The sequence below is a fragment of the Vombatus ursinus genome, unplaced genomic scaffold (assembly GCF_900497805.2).
Source record: "Vombatus ursinus unplaced genomic scaffold, bare-nosed wombat genome assembly UNPS02014801.1, whole genome shotgun sequence".
Lineage (NCBI taxonomy): Eukaryota > Metazoa > Chordata > Mammalia > Diprotodontia > Vombatidae > Vombatus > Vombatus ursinus.
The window spans coordinates 15,160,990-15,188,100 of NW_020954579.1; the positions used below are offsets into that span (position 1 = coordinate 15,160,990).

The window sequence follows — 27,111 nt, forward strand, 5'->3', positions numbered from 1 at the left end:
TACAATACAGCAGGTTACCCACCTCTGGACAGAGGTGGTAGAGTTAAGGGGCAGAAGGAGACACATTTTAGAACACGGCGAGGGTATGGATTTGTTTTTCTTGATTAAATTTATTTATTTCAAAAGCTATTTCTCTTTTCTCCATGTTCTTAATGGAGGGATGATTTGGGGAGAAGACTAATAGTGATGCCAAAAAAAAAGCAAGAAAAGGGGAAAATATGCATTTTTAAATACATATACAATAGAAGGAAATTCAGAAGGAAGCACAAACAAGCAGGAGAGCTGTAAGAGTAATTTGTTGAATTTATTACATACTTTTTAAAAAAATAAGGAGCACTGAATAGATTCATTATTTCATATACAATCCTCTCACATTCTACGTCGTGGTTGATATTTGCTAAATTCAGAATTTCTTAAAGGTCATGAAAGGAAGGGGGAGATGTTTCTCTGTGGCTACATACAGGAACAAGACCATATGTTAGTCCTCCAGAAAGCAATCTGAAGGTACAGACAGCTAAAGAGCCCCCCAAGAGGAGTTCAGGGTGAAAAGGAGCTGAATAATCCAGTTTTTTAAATTCTTTTAAACAAAACCTCAGTGAGGGCACCACTAGTAGCCAGGAGAACTTGCATCAGAACATGGGCAGCTTCCAGTTCTGATTCAGTCAGAGCCTTCTCACTGTTTGTTACTTGGCAACAAACCCCCGTAACCTTAGGGTCAGGGACTCAACTGCAAAATCTATTTAAAGCAGTGTGGTTGGTGGAGAGAACACAAAACTTGGAGCCAGAAGACCTGGGTTCAAGACAGCTTTAATATTTACCAGCTGTGACCAAGGACAAGTCATTCCATCTCTCTTAGACTCAGTTTCCTCCTCTGCAAAATGGAAATAATGATATTGGGTTTTTATGAGAAAATAGTTTTCTAAGTGTGAGATGCTGTAATAACTGTATGACCTTTCACTATCTCTCTAGTACTTATTCCTCCCAATGGCTCTCTTCAACATCATTCTTCCTACTCAGGAAGGCTGATATCATTAACTCCACTTATAGAAGATAGTGAGGTTAAGTGGCCTGGACTATACCATTTGGCCCCCACAGAAGCCTCCTCCACTGGGCTGATCCAAGGGCATTTCAGCCACAGTTTTCCACCTTGAGTTGACATTTCCACCTTGGGTGGAACCCCAAATGTGACCCTTACCCTTGTCAAGCCAGGTAACTGGAACTGTTTACTACTGTCCTCAGCAACCCTTAAGAGCCAGCTAACCTGCAGTCTTTAGAGGGTTCTGAAGGCAAAAACCATAACAACACATTTCTGCTCAAATCACAGCCTATCCTACCTAATGGAAAAATGACTGGCTGCTTTTGCCTGCTTATTATCCACCCCCAACAAGAGTCGTAAAGTTGGAAGCAAAAATGTTTCACTGGCAACAGCCTCATTCTTCCAGGGTATGCTGCTGGACTCAAAACACTGGGTTAAATAAAGCCTCCAATTTGCAGACCTTTACTTTAGTGTTCCCTTCTTTCCCCACACAAATTCTTTCCTACATCCGCCTCTAGGTAGGGGGCAGTGAGGGGAAATTCAGCTTGCCACTTTCACTCATCGTTAGCTATGCAGGAGTTAAGCTTTCCAGAAGAGTGATTCTCAGCACCCAGGGCCGGCACTCCCCAGCAACTGCTCAAAATAGAAATGTAAAGTGCTTTCTCCTTTTTCTCCTTCTATTGCCTGACCCTTGTTCTCTGGATCTGTTGTCTCCTCCTACCGAAGAACCCACAAGGAAAGATGGACTCAAGCTCCAACACTTCTTATTTATATCCGGGTTGTAAGAATTTAGGGGGCAGAGACCACTTTACCTCTTATTGACACTTCTCAATTTTCCTGCTTCGGCTTCAGGTAGAAGATTTAATGGGAAAAATGAAAGCTGCATATAAGCCTAAATTTAAAAAAAAGCCCAAACAAAAGTGATTTCTGGATTCTGGGTTCAAATCCTGCATCTGACACGTCCTGGCTGTGTGGGTAGCCACGGATAAATCTTAGTGTCCCCAGACAACTGAGACTATTAATTTCAAGTAGAGGGGGTTTCTTTGCTGAGTGCTCCCCACACCACTGAAATCTCAAGTCAGGACCAAAAAAAAAAAAAAAAAAAAAAAAAGAAGTACCCTCTCCACAGAGTAATATAATTCATAGCTAGAAGGGATCACCTAGAGCTGACCTAGTACAATGGTATCAACTCAAATAGAAATGGGGGCCACTAAACAGTACATAAGGATCCTTGCAGGCCATGTGTTGACTTAATTTTTAAATATAATATCTAAATTTTACTATTTTTTATTTATTTTGTTAAATATTTCCCAATTATATTTTTAACCTGGTTTGGGCCTCATTTGGGAGTGTTGCCCCACACATGACCTGTGGGCCATCCTTCATCTAGTGCCATCCCTTCATTTCACCAATAAGAAAACAGGTCCATCAGATAAATGAAATAATTCGTTGGATTTGTTCAAGGTCACACAGGTAGTAAAGAACAGAACCAGGATCCACACTCTCTTATCCCAGAGGATATCCTCTCCATAATCAAGCCTTAACTATAGAGTGTAAGTGATGGGGTGCTGGACCAGCAGTCAGGAAAACCCGAGTTCAAATCTCCCTTCAGATACTTATTAGCTGTATGACCTTGAGCAAGTTAATTTCTCTGATTAATTCAGAGTTTCATTTATCCACACAGGGGAATAATAAAACTTGATAGCACTTCACAACAGTTATTGTGAGAATCAGAAGAACAAAGATTGTTTCATAAACTTTAGTGTGATCTATAAAATATCAGGCATTATTATTTCAATAGACAGAATAGGATAGCGGATTAGAGGATCAACATACTCCAACCTCCGAAACATCTCTTGAATCTGTCAGTCAATAAACAAGCATCTATTAAAAACCTACTACGTACCAACACTAAGACAAGCATCAGGGATACAAAAAAAAAAAGAAAGAAAGAAACAATTCCTGTTCTCCAGGATATTCTGTCATATGTACATGTCTACGTAGACATGGAATAAATACAAAATAAATATACACAATAGTTAAATACAAGGTAGATAGGGAGGGAAGTCACCAAGAGTTGGGGGAATCAGGAAGGCATTCTATCCCTTTCTCTCTACTTACTTATGGCTACTACCCCCATTCAGGTCCTCATGACTTCTAATTGGGACAAATGCCAAGCTTAATTGATCTCTCTACCCCTAGTATCTCCAAAATCCAATCAGTCCTACACTCTGCTGCCAAAGTGACTGTCCTAAAGCACAGATCTGTGTCATCACACTATTCAATAAACTCCAATGGCTCCCTACTGCCTTTAGAATCAAATAGGAATTACTCTATTTGACATTTAAAGCACTCCACAATCTGGCCCCCACCTACCTTTTCCACCTTATTATACATTACTCTCCTTCAAGTGCTGTTCAGTTAGCCAAACCGGCCTGTTTAGTGTTGCCCATATATGACACTCCATCTCCAGACAGGGAACTGTCTATCCCCTCCATAACTGGTATATGCTCCCTCCTTCCCTCTGTACTCCCTGCACCCTTGCAGCTGCTAGTGTCTCTCTTTCAAAAAAATAACCTGGCAATTATTTTGTTATATACAAAGAATCCCCTGAAGCAGCCACATATATTTGAATTTACACTATTCAAAATTATAATTATGCAAACTGTGATAATTGGCTCCAGTCCAATGGAAATATGAAGTGCCAATTTGAATAATGTGACAACTTCAGGGGATTCATCATTTGTACTGATCAGGACCTAGCTATGCATATATATACATATATTTACATACACACACACATATATGTGTGTTCCTATTAACTTCTATTATCATCTACTATCATCTATCTAATGGTCATGAAATAGCCCTGATGCCGACTAGAACAAGAGTCAACAGAATGTAAATATGGTCTCTCCTAAAATAACATAAGCTCCATAAGGATGAGGTCTATTTCAAAAGCAAAACAGATATTTTAGTATCAGCACAGATATATAAAGAGACTTCACAGGGGTCATATGTGAACTCTGGAAGAAAATTCAAAAATATCTTTGTATTCCCACCACCTAGCATAATGCTGTGACATACAGAAGGTGCATAATAAATGCTGGTTGACTGACTGGGTTCATGTCCTGATTCTGACACATAATACAGACAATTCTTGTTTTATGTAAATTCACATTACACAAATTCCACTTTATGTAAATTATTCTGAAAGAAATCTTCATTCCAAAAAAAAATATGAAAATTCCTTACACAAAGCAGATACTGTACTGCAAAATGATAAGATGCTGTACGATTTGGGCAGCATAAAGGTAGTGGGAAGCTGAGATGCATCTCTAAGTCAGTTCCTGCATGTCTGCAGACAGTGAGTGACACTGTGCCTCTCCCTGTGTTCAATAGTAATCTTTATATTTTCACCATGGCTGATGGCAAACGTGCTCTTGAAGGGAAAAGTGAACCTTCTCTTAAGTGTAAGCCAATAGACTTGGAAACGAAAATAATTAGAAAATATGAAAGAAGATAAAAATTGTCATCAATAAGATAGCACCTGAACTTAGTCTTATGGTATTGACTATGAGCATCATAGTGAAAGATGGGGCCCAGATAAGGGAGCACGCAAAAGGGAGTGCTTGAATGAAATCTACTTATCTGTCAAAACAAAGAGGTGCTATTCTAGAGATGGACAAACTATTAAGTGGACAGAAGACCAGACTCTGAAGAATATTCCTTTAAGCTTAATGACAATTCAAGCCAAGGCTCAAAGCCTCTTTGAAAATTTAAAGGAAAAGTACTCTGAAGGAACACAGGTATTTACAGCAAGCAGTACAATTTAAAAATTGCACGATTTAAAAACCATGCAGGATTTCATAATGTGCAAGTGTCAGGTGAGGCTGCTAGTAAAGATATTGAAGCAGCAAAGAAGTTCCCAGAGTTCCTGCAAAAAATAACAGATGAAGCTCCTTACTTGCTGTAGCAAATCTTTAATGTAGACAAAACAGGCCTATTTTATCAAAGAATGCTATCTTGAACCTACATTTTGGTGGAGGAAAAAACTATGCTAGGGTATAAAGCTTAAAAAAAAATAGTTACTCTTGTGCTTGGAGGGGATGCATCTGAGACTTGCAAATTAAAATCTGTTCTTGTGTACCACTCAAAAAATCCCAGAGCATTGAAAGGAAACAACAAAGCCATACTACCTGAGCATTATTTCGATAACTCTAAGACATAGGTAACACATCATCTTTAAACAATAATAAGGGCATTCCTTCAAAGATTTTACTTATTTTGGATAATGCCCCAGGTCACTGTCCCCATCTAGATGATTTTAATGAAAATGTAAAAGTGGGTCTACCTTCCTTCAATAATACTACCTATGGCTCAGGGAGTGATTGCTACATACTATATTTGTCCTGGCAATTATAGCTTTGGATGAAGATAAGGACTTAACATTGAGAGATTTCTGGGAGTCCTACTATTTATCATGCAATCTGGAATACTGGTAAGGCATGGGAAGGTGTAACAGAAACATGTATGAAGAGAGTTTGGGGAAAAAGTATGCCCTAAGTTTATTTCTTATTTTCGTGGATTTGACAAAGGTGAAAAGTTTCAAGAAGTGAGTAACAAGACTGTAAAATTAGCACAAGAATTGGAGCTAGAAGTGGATGAGAATGATGTGGAAGAGTTGATTGAGTCTTATAAAGAAAAACTATGGAAGGTGGATCTGATTGAGCCTCTAGCTGCAAAGATGGCAGAAGAAAAATGGGAAGCTTAGGAACCAGAGGTCGAACCAAAAAGGTCAACAACAAAACAGTTGGCGGAAGCATTTCATTATTTGAGTAAATTTTTTTCTGGTATTGAAAAGCTAGATCCAAATACTTCAAGATTTTTAAAAGTTCAAATACGAGTTGAAGATAATATTGCTTGATATTGTCAGATATACAAGGGAAAAAAAGAACCACTGTCCAAACATCTTTCAATAGCTTCAAAACAAAGTTTTACAACCAACCCCCAGTGGTAAAGGCTAGGTACAGAGAGTGAGGAAGGGGCAACATACTGCACACCTATGTTTACTGTACAGTACTGTGTATATTTTATCATTAACTTTACCTTTCATTTCATGATTCTGTTTATTATCAAAGTATTTAATATGTCTGCATTTTAGTATATTTTATGACTTACATAAAGGTATTATTTTGTGTATGCCTTTGTTATAAAGGCTAAATGAAGTCGATCAGTAGGAATAAATTTACATTATGTAAAAACATCTTTACTTACAGGTCTGTCCATGGTCCACTTATGTTAAGGAGAACTGTCTATAATTGTGTGACCAGAGGCTAGTCACCGAACAGCTGTGTGCCTTAGGAAATTCACTTAAAAGTGAGAGAAGCTGCAGATCTGTTTTGTTACAGGGTCCCTAATCCAATGAAATCACAGGTCCAGGCCAAACATGGAGGGACTTACACTTTTTCAGACCATGAATCATTTCATTAGGGTAAGAGATCACCAGCCCTACTTGCTTTCCATTAAAACAAACAAACAAACAAACAACAACAACAAAAAACATTTCACCAGAATTAACGGTAATTAATAGTTTTTTTTTTAATTAGTCACGCCACTGATTCCACCTTAAGGGCTCCAAAAACTATTCATTCTTGCCAAAAATTGAAGTACAGACCTATCATGTTATAGCTATTACTAGAGAAAACAAACCTGAATGATCCTTAAAGACCACCAGATTATTCTTTGAGAACCATTGTTCTAGAGGAAAAATCCAAAACGTTTGGATTCTCTTCTAAATGGATTCTCTTACAGACAGTTAACACATGAGCCCAGAGAAGTCCCCTTATATACCTATGGTTCAATCCCATGTGCAAAATGCTAGAATATGTCTTCCCTAGGAGTATTCAAGGGATAAATTCAATTTAAGTGTTTAAAACTGAATTGCTCGAATAAAGGTATAAAAGAACTGCCAGGGTGATTATTTTCTCACCTGGGCAAAGAAACACCTACAGAGAAGGAAAATAGACTCAGTGTGGTGGTTCTTTCTCTTCTGGACAAGTCTAGCTGTAACTAGATGGGGAGGAAGGGCAACAGAAGAATATGACCTGACCAATAAAAGGTATGGAGTAGTAAAAGGCTGAATGAAATATACAAAACAGTGGAAAGAGTGCTGGATTGAGAGTAAAATTCCTACTCTGCTAGGTTGTGTAATAAAGTGCTTTGCCAACTTTAGAGAGCTATATAAATCAGCCGTTATTGTTAACTACTTGTGTGATAATTGTCTGACTTTGGGCAGGTCACTTAACCTGCCGGGGCCTCAGTTTCCTCATCTATCAAAATGACAGAGGTAGACTAGATAGCTTCTAAAGAGTCTCCCAGCTCTAATGCTAAAATGCTAGGAGCAAAATTTTCTTCTATTTTCTGCCCAGGGGGAAGTGGTATGAACTAGAGATATCTGGGAAGTAGAGTAACAAGTGGTTCCTTAAGAGTGTTGTAGGGCAAGAATGGGTGAACCATTCACACATGTGAACTGCAGAGAACAATAAAAAACTTTTGGTTTTACTAGATGGGAACTATTGTGTTCAAATTGTTGTCTGAGGCGGTAGTAGAGTTACCATCACTCCTACCTCCCCAGCCAAGACAGAGTATGAGGATCTGTCCCACCCATGCCTGGAACTCTCTTCCTCCTCATCTCTGCTTCCAGGCTTCCCTAACATATCTCAGCGAAGGTCAACTTCTGCAAGAAACTTAGTGCCTTCCCTCTGAGATTATCATCTCCAATATACATGGTATATAGCTTGTACTGAGTTGCTAGCATGTTTTTGTCCCCATTAGACTGTGAGCTCCTTGAGGGTAGGGATTTTTGTTGGGGGGGCTTTTTTTTGTATCTGCAAAGCTTAGCACCGGGCCTCCCACGCAGGCAGTTGGCTCTTAATAAATAAATGCATATTCAACTTCCAAACTGGGACAACAGCAAACTAAGTTTATGAAAGTGGTCCAGGGAACAAAGCTGAGCAGCTCAGTAGCTCCCAGAGAAACAAAGCAGGTGCAGGACCTTTTTTTGGTGGGGTGAGGGATGGGGGATGGGGTTGAGCACAAGAGCTGAAGTCCTGCTCCCAGGCAACAGCTGAGCTGGGGGGGGGGGGCGAGTAGTAGAAGGGGGAGTGGACAAAGATTTGTCTTGGCCTTGGGACTCCCCCAGGGACTATAAATATACATTACAACATCAGAGCTGAAAAGCTCAGGGTCAAAGCCCATGCATGGCAAACCTGAGGCCCTGGACCAGGGATCCACCAGCACCCACCCTTTGTGTATATGTGTGGGGGTTGGGGAGTGAGGGGGTTTCCTGGACAGCTGGACCCCACCAGGAGGGAAGCCTGGGGCAGGGGCCCTTAGGGAAGGGGATAATCAAGAAGAGGGAAAGGAGAAGAGAGGCAGTGGCCAGCCGCCTCCATTCATTCCACTTCTCCCCCGGGACGAACTTCAGGCGAGGCCCATTCTCCCAAGTGCAGACCCCAGACTCTCCTGGTCTTGGCCAGGAAGCCTGAGGAGAAAGGGGCTACAGAGGGGTCAGCCGTGAACCAGACTGCTCCTCCCCCGGGCCGGTCCCTGGCCTTCTTGTACTTACCAGGCCCTCGGGGGGTCCTGTCCTCCTCTCGCCAGAGTCTTCGTCCCCCCCCTCCCCCGCCCCCCCCCGTTCCTCACTTCACCTCCCCTCCACCAAGGGCTGCCGCCATCAACGTTCCTGGCAATACTAAAAGGAAAACCCCTCTTTCTTCCCTTTTCAATTACGGAGATGCCGGCTGACTGAGAAGCGTTCTGTGACTCTATTGGTCAAGGGCGAGTGTGGCGGCAGTTTTCCAAGATTTCATTGGTTTTGGGATAAGATGGGCTGAAGTTACTTCCGCCCTTTGAGGCCCTGGTAGGGGCAGACCTCTGCGTGTGAAGTGACACCTGAGGGAGGGAGGAAAGGAGGGAGAGAGAGAAAGAAAAGAGCCTTCCTGGCTCCGGACTGGCTGACCGCCCACGCCTCGAGGCGGGGTGCTGGGCGCTGGAGCTCTTCAGCCTCAGGGCAAAGAGGACAACCTTCCCGCTTCTTCCTGTCCCTGCCCTAGAGGAAAAAAGAGTCGCTTCCGTGCTTTAAAAATCCTAACAGGCAATCAATATCTTAGCATCTCCCCTCCCCCCTACCCTATTTGTTCAATTCACCCAACGTCTATTATGCAAGTCTCAGCTCTGGAGAATTTTCTAGGCCCTGGTCTGGAGATACGACTATGCAAAGCTCTGCTCTTGGGATACAAACAAAACAAAACAAAACAGAACGAATTAGTGCCTTCCTTCCGAGAGCTTACGTCTTCCTAGGAGATACAAAATGTGTGTCCATACTTTAAATACAAGATAATTTGAGGAGGGTGAAAGACAGCACCAATAATTGGCTTGGGGTGGGACAGAATCAAGAAAGGCTTTATCTTAGGAAATGGCAAATGAGCATCCAGGCACAGGCTGGACAGGAAATGATGATTTGGCGCCACAGAATGTAGGCAGAAATCCTTCCCTAACTTTCCCTCCCACCCACTTGCCCCTCTTTAGCTTCCTCCTTCCTGTCTGTGACAACAAGGGAGATGCTTAGGTCACAGAACCAGGAGCATCCTTCCCTCTTCCCCCATATACAGAAACATTGCCGCGAATTAATGAATAAGTGTTTATTAAGTGCCTGTTATGTGTCAGGCACTGTGCTGGTTGCTGTGGACACAACTACGAAAGTGACAGAGTAACCGACCTCAAGGTGTTTACATTCTAATAGGATACACTACATTTAGGGAGTGGGGGCGGGAAAGGCTTTTGCGTTGGAGAATCATAGGATTATGAACAGAATTATAGGGCAGATGATTATTATGTTATTTCAAGCAGTAATGGTAGCACTGATTTAATTACTATTCCCTAAGGCAAGAGCAAGAGAAGCAGGAAAATGAGCAGGGTGTGGGTTTGGGGAGAAAGTGAGGAGGTAGGGAGCATAGGACAAGATGGGCTTTGATTTCCAGACGGATTGTTGAATGGGATGTGAAGCATCGACTGGGGCTTCATAGATCTAGTGGCAAATTTTCATCCAATCACTCACTCTTGGTGCAATGCCCACGCTGAGTGGACTAATTAATTCACCCAGGGGTGAGGGCCCAGTCCTTTGAGTTGCTGTTCCTGATGGGGCAAAGGAAGCACATGCACTGGGTAGACCCATAACAGTAACAATCATAATACCCAATTTATGTAGCAGTTAAAGGTTTATACAGTGTTTTATTTTACCATCCATTAGACCAACTGCCTTTTGACTTTCTTCCATATCCCCAGGCTTAGCACAGTGCCTGGTTGTTGTTCAGTCCTTTTGTTCTTATCTGATTCTTCATGACCCCATTTGGAATTTTCTTTGCAAAAATACTGGAGTGGGTGCTTAATAAATATGTATTGACTGGCTTATTGACCATCTCATTGGTCCCAAGTAGCACAATCTCATGCCTGAACTGTGTAGTTTTCCCTGAAGTGCAGCAAAGAAAATCTGAATTGTTAGGGGAATTAGCTAGGAATCTCTTCCTAGACTAGTAAAATAATACTATATCAATTTTTGAGAACCCAGCAGGCCCTCATATCTCTGTGTTCCCAGGGATGCCAGCCTGGAGTCTTGTGAAAAACCTCCTGCCACTTATATTAGAATAGAAGATGGGAAAAGTTAGATTCCTTTTGTAATAAATTTCAACCTTCTTTGAAATACTTACTAGTTTCTAGGCAGCTAGGTGGTACAGTGGTTAGAGCAGAGTCTAGCATTAAGAAGATCTCCATTCAGATCCGGCCTCAGACACTTACTAGCTATGTGACTCTGGGCAAATCACTAACCTCTGTTTACCCCAGTCTCCTTAACTGTAAAATGGGAATAATAACATCTACCTCACAGGACTGTTGTGAGGATCAAATGAGATATTAAATCTCATGTGATATTTATAATATAATTCAAATATCAATTATAACAAATTATTATATCAAATGAGGTAATATTGTAAGATAATATGTGCCTGGCACATAGTAGGTGTTTAATTAATCATTGTTCCCTTATTGCCTCCTTCCCTTCCCTGTGTGACATTGGGGGATAAAAGAGTATTGGATTTGGAGTCAAAGAAACTGATTTTTTAATTCTAACTCTACTGTTTACTATCTGTGACTTTGAGCAAGTTACTTTACCCACCTTATCCTCAGTTTCTTCATCTGCAAAATGAGGTTTGGACTAGAATTAGATCATCTTTAAGGTCCCTTCCAGCAATAAAATATTATTTCTTCCTTCATCCCTTGGTTATCTAATGAAATGGAATTTTAGCACTTAACTTCATAAGTGATTGAATCACTGTTGAGTTGCTATCTATACAAATATAAAAATTTGGCCAACATTTATTAAGTACCTCTTTTATGTCAAGGGCAGTAAGATTAAGTGACTTGCCCAGGTTTCAAGCATAGATGGATAAGTGAATGTTGATGCCATTCACAAAAATAGGGAGGTCATGAAGAGGAATATCTTTTGGGGGAAATAAAAGTTTCTGGAAAGCAGTCTGGCAGAAATCCAGTTGAGACTACATAACAAGATAAGCTCCAAATGAATGCATAACAGATATGAAAGCCCACATAATAAACAAATTAGAGGATGTAGGAAGGAAATACTTTGCACAGCTATGAATTTGGGAAGAATTCATGATCAAACAAGGAATAGAGATAATCACAGGAGATAAAATGAACAATGTTGATTATATAAAATTCAAAAGTTTTTGCACAAATAAAATTAATTCAGTTATAATTAGAAAGGGAAAAGGTAACTAGTAATAAATCTCTGCAGTAAGTTTCTACCATTAAGTTCTCATATCCAATACATGTAAAGAACTGATTCAAATATATAAGAACCAGAGCCATTGACCAATAAATAAATGGTCAAAGAATATGAATTAAAGGTTCTTGAAGGAAGACATTTGAGTTATCTATAGCCATATGGGGAAAAAATGCTCCAAACCACTAATAATTAAAGAAATGCAAGTTAAAACAACCTTGAGGTTTCACTGTATGCCCATCAGATTATCAAAGATGACAAAAAAGGAAAATGACAATTGTTAGATGGACTGCAGGAAGATAAGCACACTAACCAACACATTGTTGGTGGAGCTGTCTCAGTAACTCTGCAAAGAAATAGAACCTAGGTGCACCAATAATAGGTCTCTTTAATAAAAATATTTTCAAATGCCCCCAAGTAAAAGCAGTCCCCAAAGTGATGAAGAAGTGGTTAATTGGAAGGTAAACACAATTAAAAGTCACCTGAGAGGTTAAAAGCAAGAAAATTGTCTGGTGGCCAGTTGGATCCCAAATCAATCCACCTATGGACAAAGTTAATTCAAACTTCCTTAGGTTTGCTCCATAACTTCTTAGTTCACAACAGTTTTGGTTGGCATTGTGGGAGTGTGTATGTGATGGGGTGAGGGGTGTGAACTTTAACTCAAACTTCCATGAGTAACCTGGCACACAACAGATTATTCATTGGTCCAGATTTTCTGGAAAGTATTTTGGAAATATATTCCCCTTAAATCACTAAACTGTATGTATCTTTTGACCCCAAAATTTCACTACTAGGCTGATACTCCAAAGAGATCAAAGAATAAAGAAGGGCTCACATGTACAAAAATATTTATAACCACTCTTTTTGTAGTATTAAAGAAATGGAAACTATGGGGTTGACCATTTGCTAGGGAATGGTTGAACAAATTATGACCTTATGAATGTAATGAAATATTGTTGTTCCAGAAAAAAATAATTGAAGGGTCAGTTTCAAGGGAAATCTAGAAAGATTTATATGAATTTGATGCAGAATAAAACAAACAGAATCAGAAGAGCTATTTATATAATAATAACAACATTATTATAAATTTAAAAAAACACTTTGAAAGACTTAGGAACTCTGATAGTGATATCAACTACCACTCCAGAGGAACTATGATGAAGCATAATGCCCGTCTCCTGCCAGAAAGGTTATGGTCTCAAGACACAAATGAAACATAAATTTTCAGAAATATTCAATGTGTGGATTTATTTTGCCTGAGTTGCATATTTATTACAAGAGTTTTGTTTTTCCCTTTTGTTCTTGTCAATTTTAGGGAGGGAATTAGCAATAGTATTGTCCAAAAAAGAAAGGATATAAGAAGGAAAGAGGGGTCATTGTAGCATTTTTTTTTCCAATACTTGGAAGGAAACACATAAGTAGGACAACTTTGAAAGTAACATTGAATTTATTATATACTTAAACAGAAAAACAAGATATATGTAATACAGATCTGTGGTTTCATGTACAATCTTCATTATTGACTCTATAGAAAATATTAATTTTATCTGGTATCTAAGTTCCAAATGTTTTAAAAAAATTTTTTTTTGAAAGAAAGATAATCCATTTCTTTGTGAATATAGTGGGTTTGAGGTGCTGGTAGGACATCAAGATGGAGATAGCCAATAGACAGTTGGAAATAAGGGTCTGGAATACATGAGAGAGGTCAGAGCTAGGGATATATAGTGCTGGGAATAGTTTGCATAAAAATCATAGCCCGGTTCAGGACTGCCTCATTTAGAATTACTGCTGTATTCACCAACACCCTAGGTTATTTTGCCCTTAACCAGCTTGCCTTGCCAATCCTCAACCTTGATCAGTCTCACTGTATATTTTTACTGCTCTTGAGCCATAGAATACTGCTGGAAAAAGTCCTAAAACTACACAGACTGGATCCTTTACGGAGGATCCTTACTGCTCTTTGACATCCATTTATTTTTCTCTTGTTGACTTTCTAATGCACTCTCCATGACAGCAGTTTTCAACCTTCTTTCTCCCAAAGCCTCTAATCCTCGTTACCCTTCTGCATGTGAGCTTGCTTACTAATTTATGGAGAAGATCAAGGCTAACTACCTTTCTCTTCATTTCAAAATGTCTCTGGGTCTATGCCAAAACTCTAAGCTCAGAGGAAAGGATGGCTTTCCTCCTTTCCAAAGTTAACTTAATTCCATCCCCTTGAACCTCCTCTGGGAGACCTAGCTTCCTTATCACCTTTCTCCTTACCCTCTTCAATCTCTTCCTTTCCATTGGATCCTTTCTTCTTGCCTGTAAAAAGTCGAAGGTCTCTCCTATCTTGAAAATGACTTTATGTGACTCAGCTTTCCCTATTTCTTGCCTTCATTTCACAGCCAAACCAGTGGTCTCCATTTCATCATCACCCACTCCTTAACTTCCTATAATCTGGCTTCTATCCAAAATATTCTATTAAAATTTCACTCAGACATCACCAGTGATCTAAACACCAAATCCAGTCGCCTTGTCTGAGGCCTCATTCTCCTTGATGTCTACGTAGCATTTGACATTCTTTATGTCCTCTCCTGCTTGACACTGTCTCCCTATAACACTAGGGTGACAGTGGCTTCCCTTATGTGTGCCCTTGGCAGGTATCCCAGTTGATATTCAAAGTGTTACAGTAGTAGTAGCAGCAAGTTCATTTGTGATTTGACACTATCTCATGGTTTGCCTTCTGAAAGCCTACAGTAACACATAAGGTGTCACTTTACCATTAACCAGCAAGGGAATGTAGTTTATAATTTCACCAAGTGCCTCACACTGGAGTACACTAACAAAATGATCCCATCAACATCCTTTTGATGCATGTACTAAATATTCTCTCTGTGTCCATGTCCTAGAAGTTAACAAAGCCACTAGCTACAAAAGGCCTGATAGGAAAGAAATCCCTACTGAACCTGGGTTCTGAAAGAGTCCAGAATTATTAAAATAAGGAAACCTCTAGTTCGAGTCTTTACCTCTGGGAAATTTCCTAGCTCAATTTTGTTGCTTCATATTGGATTTACAAAGGCGATCAACTTTTCTTTGGCCAAATGGTTGATTTAGAATAGCAAAATTTCGAAGAAATTATCATGTATTCCTCTCTGGTGGAGGAGCATTCTACCCAATTATCCTCCCAAACATCCTGCTTCACCCAAAGGTCATGGAAAAGAAATGGTAAGTGGGGGAGGAGCAATGCTGCTGCAGAGTGCCCAGATCCAGGTCCTGGACCAGAATAGTGAAAGCAGAAACAACAGAGAATGCTTGGGGGTTAGAATGATCTCCCTGCCTTCCCACCAACTGACTGAGATTTCATGGTAGCTTCCAGTGCAGTCCCACTCTGCTTTCACCTCCATGATGCCTTGTTTTAGCTCCAAGTTCTCTGCCTCTGAAGCATTCATATTTGAGATGTGTTCCAGCTTTCTCTCCTGCGCCTTGTCTGAAGGGGAAAAGGGTAAGAACCAACACTATTTCTCTTCATTCACTATGTTGCATGAGCAACAAACAATTACCACCAGTATGGAGAAGGAAAAGAAAAAAAAAGTCTGAATCTCAAGGATACTCATATGGAAGTAAGGAAAAAAGAATCCAGGACTGTTGGCTTATTGGCTTCATCAGGCTTCTGACCTCTCATGTGGCTTACCCCAGAGCAATTATCTACTCCCCTGGCATTGCACAAGTGTGGGTGGCATCCAGAGTCTTTCCCTGGTGGAGAGTCGGACAGAAGATAGGAAAGAGAGACCTTAGAAATGTTGCATGCCATCCCTCCCTCTGTTCCCAGCTGCCTTGTCTCCCCTTGGGATACATGACAATCCAGAAGAGATAAGGAAGTCTCCTGTGGGCCCCAGTTATATTATATTGATTTCTGTGGACATCAGTTATACTATGTTGACTATGTCAACAAAAACTCTCAGACCACTCTTTCTTCTGTACTAATTCCTCTTCTTCCTCATGCTCCATTAATAAAAGCACACACTAAAGTTCAGCTCTCTAATCTTCTCTGTATATGCCCTCTATTTTAGAGATCTCATCTTCTCTCAGCTTCAGCTACTATACTAACTCAATGAAATTGACTGCTAAGTCATGAGAGATAGACTTGACCATTTCCAAACTGATCTCTAAATATTATTTTCATCAATTTTCATCACTTTGCTCCAAAACTTTATGTAGCAGGGCTATGAAGGATGACTTGTTTCCCTACTTCTAAGGTAATCCAAGAGTGTGTTTGTTAATTAATACAATTTCAACATATTTCTCAATTAATCAACTAAGCTCAGAGCCCCTGCCAGTTCATTAAATATTAATTTAATAAACTAGAGAAACTTCCAATAATAGTTACTTATGTGTATCTATATCTTAAATCCCTTAATCCTCTGGGATAGATAAATATGTGTAAGTATTCTGGCTTCACTCTCTCAGAGTAAGGTTAGCATATCTCTTCCTCATGTTTCTAGGGGTACTTCTGAGGAGTTGGAGTGCATCTCCTCTAATGCTACTGGATCAAGCCCTCATTCTGGTGTGATCACCCCACTACTAGCCTCAGTTGCATTTAGCCACTTAACTTCAATTAGCTTTTGCCAAGTGATATTTACTTTGAAGAGAGAACAAGAACAGAAGTAGAACATTTTCTCCCCCCCTCCCAATATTTTAGTAATATATACTCCCTTATGCTACCTTAGTCCCTAGGAAGAGTGGGCTCAGATCTAATGCAGTTTCTACATAGCATTAGTCCCACCAAGTTTATGTCCAAATGCAGCTTTACTGTTGGATGAGCCCTATCTCAGTTACCACTGGGTTAGGTCCCATAGGTTATCCTTTGCTGTTCTTCAAAGCCTCAAAACTGGACCATCTAGCTGAAAATTTAGCATAGATTCCATTCTTGAAACTCCTAATAGCTTTCAAAACTCACAAGGTCATAGCCTTCAATCTCCTTCATCTAAATACACACACACACACACACACACACACACACACACACAGAGGCAAAGGACCAAGTCTGGATTCATTGTCCACATGTTGGCCTCAGATGGAGAGGGTTTAGGTCTTCTCCCCTAACAGCATTGTCTCTCTCACTAAAGTGGTACTAGATAGTAAAAAGATAGACTGAAAGGGAGTAGTAAATTCTGGTAGACTAGTGCTTTTTCAGTAAACCCCAGTTTTAGCTACACATCCTCAGCCAATCAAAGAGGCCAGAACTAGTTACAGAATGTCTGCACCTGTTCCAAAGTCCACAAGAGGATTGCATTAGATGAGCACACTGCAGATTCATAAGGTCTATACTTATTGGACAGTTCCCTATTACAGGTAGGGAAAGAAAGAGGCAGACAGAAAGACAGACAGACAGAGACAGAGACAGAGAAGAGGAGAGAGGGAGAGAGAGAGACAGCGCACACAATTACTATGTGCCAGGTACTTTGTTAAGTTCTAGGGATACAAATACAAGCATATAAGACAGTCCCTATTCTCAAGGAGCTTGTACTCTAGTGGGGGAAGAAAATACACAAAGGAGAACTGTAAAGTAGAGGGATTGTTTCAGTAGAGGGGGAGTTGTGGCAGCATAGTGTGAAAATGGCTGGGAAGTAGTATCAACAAGATGAGGGAAAATCTCACCTAATAGAGCTGAGGGCCTCAATGACAGATTTTAGGTTACTAATAGGGAAGAGATAGGAGTGATGGTCTCAGTAGAGAAGGCATAGAATGAAATAAACATGAAAGTTACTGAACATATGATTTTTTAACAATGAACTAATAAAATAGATAATTATTTGCTGTTAGCTGTGATAATGATCACAACCAGAGTCACCTCAAACCTTACTGTAAATGCAGATGACTTCTTTTTCCTTCTGAAAATATAGTCCTGCACTATTTAGTTCATTAAGGATAGCAAAGTCTCTTCATAAGAATTCTCTCCATTCTCTTCACCAGATTAAGGTTAAAAGCAGTTCCATCAAGAAAGATTTCTCCATCCTCTTTCTCTCTTTCTTCTTTGGCTTCTCTCTAGCCATGACAGGAAAACAATATCTTCAGCCTCTCTCAAGTTCAAGCTAATTAAATGTGATGAGTTTCTCCAGATTCCATCATAAAATTCTCTTTATGATATTTCTTTACAAATATAACAGAATAGTTCTAATTCTGAGAGGGATAATTTTCCCTTACCTTATCTCTGTTTCCTCCATAGTTTCTCCCATAGATACTTTTAGATCCAAATTAAACTCACATACATTCTCCTTGACTCTACAGAGAAAAGCATTTCATAGAATGATAGTTACAATTGTAACACCAAACTGTCCTTTCCATAACATTCCTTTTGACTCTTAAAAATACAGTAACAGTGTCTGTAGTCTCCATGAGAATCTAGTGAAACAGGTATTACACTTAAATGGTACCCTGGAGGAAGTGTTCTAACATCCACATCTAATAGATTTCTCATCACTTCCAATTACTACTAGACTACAACAATAATACACCACAGTCTTGGAGGAAGTGAGGCAAACGAACAAGCACCAAAACTTGACCCTACCCATCACATTCTCTCTCTCCTGGAACAAGCAAGCAAGATGAAGAATATCAAATGAGTAAACTCTGGCATAAAGTTTATTCTATGTTTCCAGAGTCTATCATCTCTATGGGAATGCTCTCTGGGCAGCAGCCTGGGGGAAAAAAATTACACACACACATATTCCTTGCTGGGGCCAGAATCTCTGTAATCCCTTGCAAAAATCAGCCTGGGTGTACTTAAAATTTGTCATCATGTAGTACAAAATCAGATGTGGTGATGAATGTTTGTAGATCCTGCTGCTGGGGAAGCTGAGACTTATTGATCACTTGAGTTCAGGAGAGAATAAGAATTAGGAACCTACCTTGGTGGTAAGAGAAGCACAGGCTTATCCTACTGTTATCCTGGGAATGGTTTATTATGAGGACATGTCATAGGGTGGGTGGGCTTTTACCACCAAGGAAACTGGGACATTGAAGGAAAAGTTTACATAAGAACTTGATACATCACTGGAACAATGGATTTCACAGAAGATACTTCTGAAAGCCAATTAAATCAGTTGGAAACTTAGATGGAGACTGTCCTTTCTCCCTATTTAGATGTTTAAGCTGGGTTTGGCAGGTCCTCCCAAGTGCTGCTAGAACTAGATTAAAATATAATTAGGAAATATTTAACAGAATAAAAATACAATAAAACATAAACAATGGTAATTTGTGGTTTTCTAAATCACAGATCCTTCTGTATGGTTTAGTTGTCCATTTCTGTTTGAGTCTGACACCACTGCCCTATATTCTCTGATTAGCCAACATGGGAAATAATTTGATTACGCCTTTGGAGTGAAGTCCCACCTAAGTGACATCAGACTTTACCTGGGTGTCTCCTCTGGCAAACCACTGCAAAGAACTAGAGAAGCCAACTGGTGGAGTGTGTGTGGAATTGTGTAAATATGGCTATCTATACAAATAGCAGGATGAGGAACAGTACCCACTGCCTAACTTAATGGGTGGAGATTGAGACTCTTGCAGAAGAAACTTTCAGTATGGCTCTTGAAACATGAGGTTGATAGGGAGAAAATCATCTCTCAACTAATGGGAGTACTAGTAAAGCTGTATCATGACAGTATCTAGGCAGAAAGAACCTTTCTGCTTCACCCGAACTTATGGCATCCCCTGAAACCCTAACCACATTTGGTAGTCTTGAGTTACCCAAATTCTTGTATTTAGATTTGAAGGAAATCTGGGATGTCATCATAGGGTAAAGAGTGAAGTTCCATCAAGGCATGAATCATTTTAACTGTAAGATGGTGAGGAGATCTGAGGCTACATGCCTGAAGAGAGAAATGCTGACAAATATGAGGGGCTGTGTGAAACTGGCAACCAGGCTACTATCATATTGGGTCTATTTCATGGTTACTGTTCAATAGTTTTTCAGTTTTGTCTGACTCTTCATGAGTCCATTTGTGATTCTCTTGGCAAAGATACTGGAGTGGTTTGCCATTTCCTTCTCCAGCTCATTTGAGAGATGAGGAAACTGAGGCAAACAGGGTTAAGTGACTTGCCCAGGGTCACACAGCTAAATCTGAGGCTAGATCTGAACTGAGGAAGATGAGTCTTCCTGACTCCAGGCCCAGGGCTCTTATCCACTGTGCCACCTAGCTGCTCACTAGGTCCATTAAGGTACCCTAATTTCCATTGGTAGTTTGTGAGCAAGCCAAGGGCATCACTACTCAAATGGAGGAGGGTAGAAGACCTCTTCTAGGTTGAGTTGTGGTGTTCACTCTGGATGAGGTATTTTGTGAAGAGACATGAACTTAGGAATTGGACACTTTTGGCAACCTCTGTATGGGAGCTGATAAGACTCCTCCATACTTCATCCAGTTGATTGGAAGATAGGTGTTACTTTGCTGAATTGATGAAGAAAGGTTGGGATAGCTGCTGGAAGCTCATTGAAAGGTAGCTGAATTCTGTGTGAAATTATCCAGGCTTATTGCTCTGTAGTGCCATCTATAGTTAAAGAGAAGGAATAGCATAGAATTAAATAGAATTATGCTTTGTTTTATCTTCTCCAAGCCTATTCTCCCAGTAAAGCCCAGCTAGCTAATAGCAAAGCAGAAGAAAAGTCTTTATTTTCCTCTTTTTTTCTCTCCTAAACCAGAGAGAGCAATAGAGATCAACACAGACAACCTAAGAAACTTCTTGTGACTATCTTTTCTCAGCTAGTTTTCCTAGTTCTATCTATATCTACCTATCATTTAAATCCAATTCACTTGTATGTCATAGCATCACCTCCCTGACGTCATACTCCTCTTTGAGAACGAAGGACAAACAATAATAACCTATTTATAGCTCCTTCTCAAAAATCCTTATATCTTTTCTTTCTAGCTCTGTATGTCCAAAATCAGGTTCCTGGTGGTTGGTGAGTTATTTGTCTTTACCTTATGAAGTAAAACTCAAGAAGTCCACTTTTCAGTGAGGTATGAATGCAATAGTCCTTATGTGATCTCTCCAAAGACCCTTAAGTTATTTTTAAAATTCTAAAAAGCCACATGCAAATGAACTGGTGGGTCAGAATGCCCTGAAGCCATCCTTACTTTAGTCATTGCATTGCCTCCTCTACATTTATCTTCTAGCCAATTCCCCATTTGCTCCCCAGAACAGTCTGTGCCTCTCAAGCAGTTTATTTGAGAAGCTGTGTTTCTTTTCCAGCTGTTTTTTATTAGTTTTTCCTATATAAATTTTGTTAATGTCTCTTCAGTAACCAAACTATTCACATACAAAAGAAGCAGTATCTTAAACTAGTACAGCATTTCTTTGCATGGCTCTATCTCCTGCCATTGTCTCCATTCTATGGTGCCTACAAATGACTGGAACTTAAGCCCTCCAGCATCATTTCCTTGTTTCTTGGCTTATATCACTTCTCCCAGTCATTTAATAACTACTCTTGCTGGCAGTCATCTACAGATAACTGAGAGAGAGAAAACGAAAATGAAAAAAGTTCAAATACACAGCTCTCATGATGTCTGGGGTGGAAGTCCCTCCCAAGTTCTGAGCAATATTTCCAATGAGATTGTAGCTCAGATCTTTAGGGATAGATAGATAGATTTGTTGTTCAGTTATTCAGCCACATCCTACTCTTCGTGACCCTGTGGACCACAGCACATCAATGCTGTCTGTGGGATTCTCTTAGCAAATATAATGGAGTGGTTTATCATTTCTTTCTCCAGTGGATTAAGGCAAACAGAGGTTAAGTGACTTGCCAAGGGTCACACAGCTAGTAAGTATCTGAGGCTGGATTTTAACTCTGATCTTCCTGACTGTAAGCCTAGTGCTCTAGTCACTGAGCCACCTAACTGCTACACACATATACACACATGCACATGCATGTGTGTGTATGTGTATATATGTAGGTTTGTATACGCATATCATCTTTTAATATCATCAAAGTTTTGTTGTTATGTAACCTTCGGGACAGAGCATCCATATCTGTATTAGTCATTCCTAGCCTGTGTGTATGCTGAATTCATAGCTGGCTAGTGCTTCTAACTTGTTACCTCTGACATGCAACATCCAACTTGTCATTGTCAAAATATAACAGTGGATTATTTTCACCACACACATAGAATTTTGTTCCATTCACATAGACTTTGAACTTTTCAATGACCACCCACTTCAAAGCCAAGAACTCTAGTTTATGAATGGAGTACTGAATCTCATTGCTGGTCAGTCTTCTGCTAGGGAATGTAATTGGTTTCTGGTAATCACTACTGTCTTGGTACCAGACAATTTCCCAGTCTTCCAAGTTGGAATCTGTGTGTGGGACAAAAGATTTGCTTGGATCTGCATAGGTCAACACTGATACATATATGAGACAGTCACATCATTGAAAACTTTATGTGTTTTGGAGAAATTTGGCATTTTTTTTTGCCCTTCTGCTTTTGGATCTCTTCGATTATGTATGCACAAATGAGATCATTCAGTGGTTTAGCAACAATAGCATGGTTCTCAACAATTTTTCAATAATAACTGCTGAATCCTAGAAGTCTTGGCTCTTGAGGATTCTGTGGATGTGACCAATTCAGTAGCACTTCTGTCTTCTAGGGGTTAGTGCTCACATTTTTTGAGACTCACAATATGTGAGTGACTCACATATCTAAGAGAAACTCAGCAAAACTGGCACTTGTCAAATGATAGCTTCAGACCAAAATTCTCTACATCAGAGGTGTCAAACATACAACCTGCCTGTGGCTGCATGCGACCTCACAATGCTCCAAACCAAATTAAAATGTAACTGGGAAATATTTAACAAAATTAAAATATATTACAATGTTTCAAAATTAAGACAATATGTAGCCTGGAGAAATCTTTATGTATGGCCCCTTTCCTTTTTGAGTTTGACATCACTGCTCTAGAGGACCCATCTAAGTTCATCAATGCTTCCAGATAATAAATGTCTCTGAATATTTTTTTAAGCAAGGCAACGGGGTGAAGTGACTTGCCCAGGATCACACAGCTAGTAAGTGTCAAGTGTCTGAGGGGTCATTTGAACTCAGGTCTTCCTGAATCCAGGGCCGGTGCTCTATCCACTGTACCATCTAGCTGCCCCTTCCTTTTTTTTTTTAAATACTATTTTTTTTCCCAATTATATGTCAAGAGAATTTCGAGCATTCATTTTTACAAGATTTTGAGTTCCGAATTTTTCTCCTTCCCTTCCTCCCCCCTCCCCTCCCCTCTTCCTAAAATGGTAGGCAATTTGATATGTTATACATGTGCTAGCATGTAAAACATATTTCCCTATTAGTCACAGTTGTGAAAGAAGAAACGATCAAAAGGAAAGAAAAAACAAAAAAGAATAAAGTAAGTGGAAAGAAGTTTGTTTCGATCTACATTCAGAATCCATCAGTTCTTTATCTGGATGTGGATAACATCTTCCTTCATGAGTCCTTTGTATTTGTCTTAGATCATCATGTAGCTGAGAAGAGCTGAGTCATTCACAGTTGATCATCCCACAATCTTGGTGATACTGTGTACAGTGTTTTCCTGGTTCTGCTCATTTTACTTTGCATCAGTTCATACAATTTGTTCCAGGTTTTTCTGAAATCTGCCTGTTCATCATTTCTTACTGCACACTAATATTCCATTACATCCATATACCACAGCTTGTTCAGCCATTCCCCAATTGATGGGTATACCCTCAATTTCCAATTTTTTTGCCACCACAAAAGGGCTGCTATAAATATTTTTACACATACATTTTCCTTTGTTATTATCTCTTTGGAACACAGACCTAGTAGTGATATTGTTGAATCAAAGTGTATGCACAGTTTGGTTGCCCTTTGGGCATAGTTCCAAATTGCTCTCCAGAATGGCTGAATTGGTTTACAATTCCACCAACAGTGCATTAGTGTCCCAGTTTTCCCACATTCCCTCCAACATCCAACATTTTCCTTTTTTGTCCATCTTTGCCAATCTGATAAGTATGAACTGGTACCTCAGAGTTGTTTTAATTTGCATTTCTCTAATCAAAAGTGACTTAGAGGATTTTTTCACATGACTGTAGATGGCTTTGATTTCTTCATCTAAAAACTGCCTGTTCATATCCTTTGACCATTTATCAATTGGGGGCTGGCTTGTATTCTTAGAAATTTGACTCAATTCTCCATATATTTAAGAAATGAGGCCTTTATTAGAGACACTTGCTATAAAGATTGTTTCCCAGCTTTAAGCTTTCCTTCTAATCTTGGTTGCACTGGTTTTGTTTGTGCAAAAGTTTTTTTTTAATTTAACATAATCAAAATTATCATTTTTACATTTTGTAATGCTCTTTATTTCTTGTTTAATCATGAATTTTTCCCTTCTCCATAGATCTCACAGGTAGACTACTCCTAGCTCTTCTAATTTGCTTATGGTGTCATCCTTTATGTCTAAATCACATATCCATTTTGACTTGTCTTATACCTTATCTTGGTATATGATGTGAATATTGGTCTATACCTACTTTATGCCCTATTGTTTTCCAGTTTTCCCAGCAGTTTTTGTCAAATAGTGAGTTCTTATCCCAAAGGCTGGAATCTTTGGGTTTATTAAACAAGAGGTTACTATGGTCATTTACTACTGTGTTGTGTGTACCTAATCTATTCCGCTGATCCACCACTCTATTTCTTAACTAGTACCAGATAGTTTTGATGATTAGTTTATAATGTAGTTTGAGATCTGGTATGGCTAGATCACCTTTCTTTGTATTTTTTCAATAATTCTCTTGATATTCTTGACCTTTTGTTCTTTCAGATGAATGTTATTGTTATTTTTTTCTAGCTCTATAAAATAATTTTTGGTAGTTTGATTGGTATGGCTCTGAATAAGTAAATTAACTTAGGTAGAATTGTCATTTTTATTGTATTGGCCTAGCCTATCCATGAACAATTTATATTTTCCCAATTGTTTAGATCTGACTTTATTTGTGTGAAAAGTGTTTTGTAATTGTGTTCCTATAGCTCCTGGGTTTGTCTTGGCAGGTAGACTCCCAAATATTCTATATTGTTTACAGTTATTTTAAATGGAATTTCTCTATCTCTTGCTACTGGGTTTTGTTGGTCATATAAAGAAATGCTGATGATTTGTGTGGATTTATTATATCTTGCAACTTTGTTAAAGTTGTTAATTATTTCAAGTAGTTTTTTAGTTGATTCTCTAGGGTTCTTTAAGTATACCATCATATCATTTGCAAAGAGTGACAGTTTTGTCCTCACTGCCTATTCTAATTCCTTTGATTTCTTTTTCTTCTCCTATTGCTATAGCTAACATTTCTAGTACTCTGTTGAATAATAGTAGTGATAATGGGTAGCCTTGCTTCACCTTTGATCTTATTGGGAAAGCTTCTAGCTTATCCCCATAGATACTAAGGAATGTCCCCTTTATTTCTATATTCTCTAGTATTTTTTATGACTTTTTTGGGGGGGCGGGGCTAGGCAATGGGGTTAAGTGACTTGCCCAGGGTCACACAGTTAGTAAGTGTTATATGTCTGAGGCTGAATATGAACTCAGGTCCTCCTGAATCCAGGGCCAGTGCTCTATCCACTGTGCCACCTAGCTGCCCCTCTCTAGTATTTTTTCAATAGGAATGGGTGCTATATTTTGTCAAAAGCTTTTTCAGCATCTATTGAGATAATCATATGATTTCTGTTGGTTTTGTTATTGATATGGGCAATTATGTTGATAGTTTTCCTAATATTAAACCAACCTTGCATTCCTAGTATAAATCCCACTTGATCATAGTGTATAATCCTCATGATATATTGCTGTAATTGCCTTGCTCGTAGCCTTCCCAATAAGATGTGAAATAATTTACCACATTTTATTTCTCCCTTCCTTCTGCACCCAGTGTACTCCTCTTTCTCATCCCTTAGCTATTTATTTATTTTTTTTTTAGGCAATTGGGGTTAAGTGACTTGTCCAGGGTCACACAGCTAGTAAGTGTCAAGTGTTTGGTCTGAGGCCGGATTTGAACTCAGGTCCTCCTGACTTCAGTGCCAGTGCTCTATCCACGGCACCACCTAGCTGCCCCCCTTTGTTGTTTTTTATGTCATTTCCTCAAATTCACCTTATATCTGTACCCTCTGTCTATATCGGGGTGGGGAACCTGCGGCCTTGAGGCCCCACGTGACTCCCTAGGTCCTCAAGTGCAGCCCTTTGACTGAATCCAAACTTCATAGACCAAATACCCTTAATAAAAGGATTTGTTCTGTAAAACTTGGACTCAGTCAAAGGGCTGCACTTGAGGACCTAGATGGCCACATGGGGCCTCAAAGCCACAGGTTCCCTGCCCCTGGTCTATGTATATTCTTTCTAGCTGTACTATTAGTGGTACAGTTTTTAAGAATTACAAGTATCATCTTCCCATGTAAGGATGTAAACAGTTCAGCTCCATTGAATCCCTTATTGTTTTCTTTCCCCTTTTCCCCTTTTTAGGCTTCTCTTGGGTCTTGATATTGGAGATCCAATTTTTTGCTCAATTCTGGTCTTCCTCTTATGAAAGCTTGAAATCCTTCTATTTCATTGAATGACCATTTTTTCCCTTGAAGTAATTTTGCAGGGTAGGTGATCCTTGGTTGTAATCTTAGCTCCTTCGCCTTCTAGAATATCATGTTTCACGACCTCTGATGCTTTAATGTTGCAGATGCTAAGTCCTGCATAATCCTAATTGTGGCACCCTGATATTTGAATTGTTTCTTTCTGGTCACTTGCAGTATTTTTTCTTTGACCTGATAGTTCTGTAATTTGGCTATAATGTTCCTTGCAGTTTTTATTTTGGGATCTCTTTCCTGAGGTGATTGGTGGATTCTTTCAATACCCATTTTGCCTTCTTGTTCCAGGATATCAAGGCAATTTTCTTTGAAGATTTCTTAAAAGATGCTGTCCGGCTCCTCCTTTTGATTATGGCCCTCAGGTAGTCCAATGATTCTGATATTGTCTCTCCTGGATCTATTTTCTAGGTCAGCTGTTTTTTCCAATGAGGTATTTTACATTTTCTTCTATTTTTTTCATTCTTTTGAATTTGTTTGATTGATTCTTATCTCATAGAGTCATTAATGTCTATTTGCCCAATTCTAACTTTTAAGAAGTTTTCTTCAGTTAGCTTTTGTACTTCCTCTTCCATTTGGCCAACCGCACTCTTCAAGGAGTTGGTTTCTTC

At 39.4% G+C, this 27,111-nt stretch overlaps 1 protein-coding gene across 5 annotated transcripts in view; it reads right to left on the reverse strand.

The window, feature by feature from the left end:
• The window catches only part of TMEM94 (transmembrane protein 94), a 48,004-nt gene extending 39,265 nt beyond the window's left edge, over positions 1–8,739 (reverse strand). For all 5 annotated transcript variants that reach the window (XM_027872748.1, XM_027872747.1, XM_027872749.1 and 2 more), the window contains exon 1: positions 8,667–8,739. The gene's annotated coding sequence lies outside the window, so the exon portion shown is untranslated. The remainder of the gene's footprint in view (positions 1–8,666) is intronic.
• Positions 8,740–27,111: the final 18,372 nt, after the last annotated feature.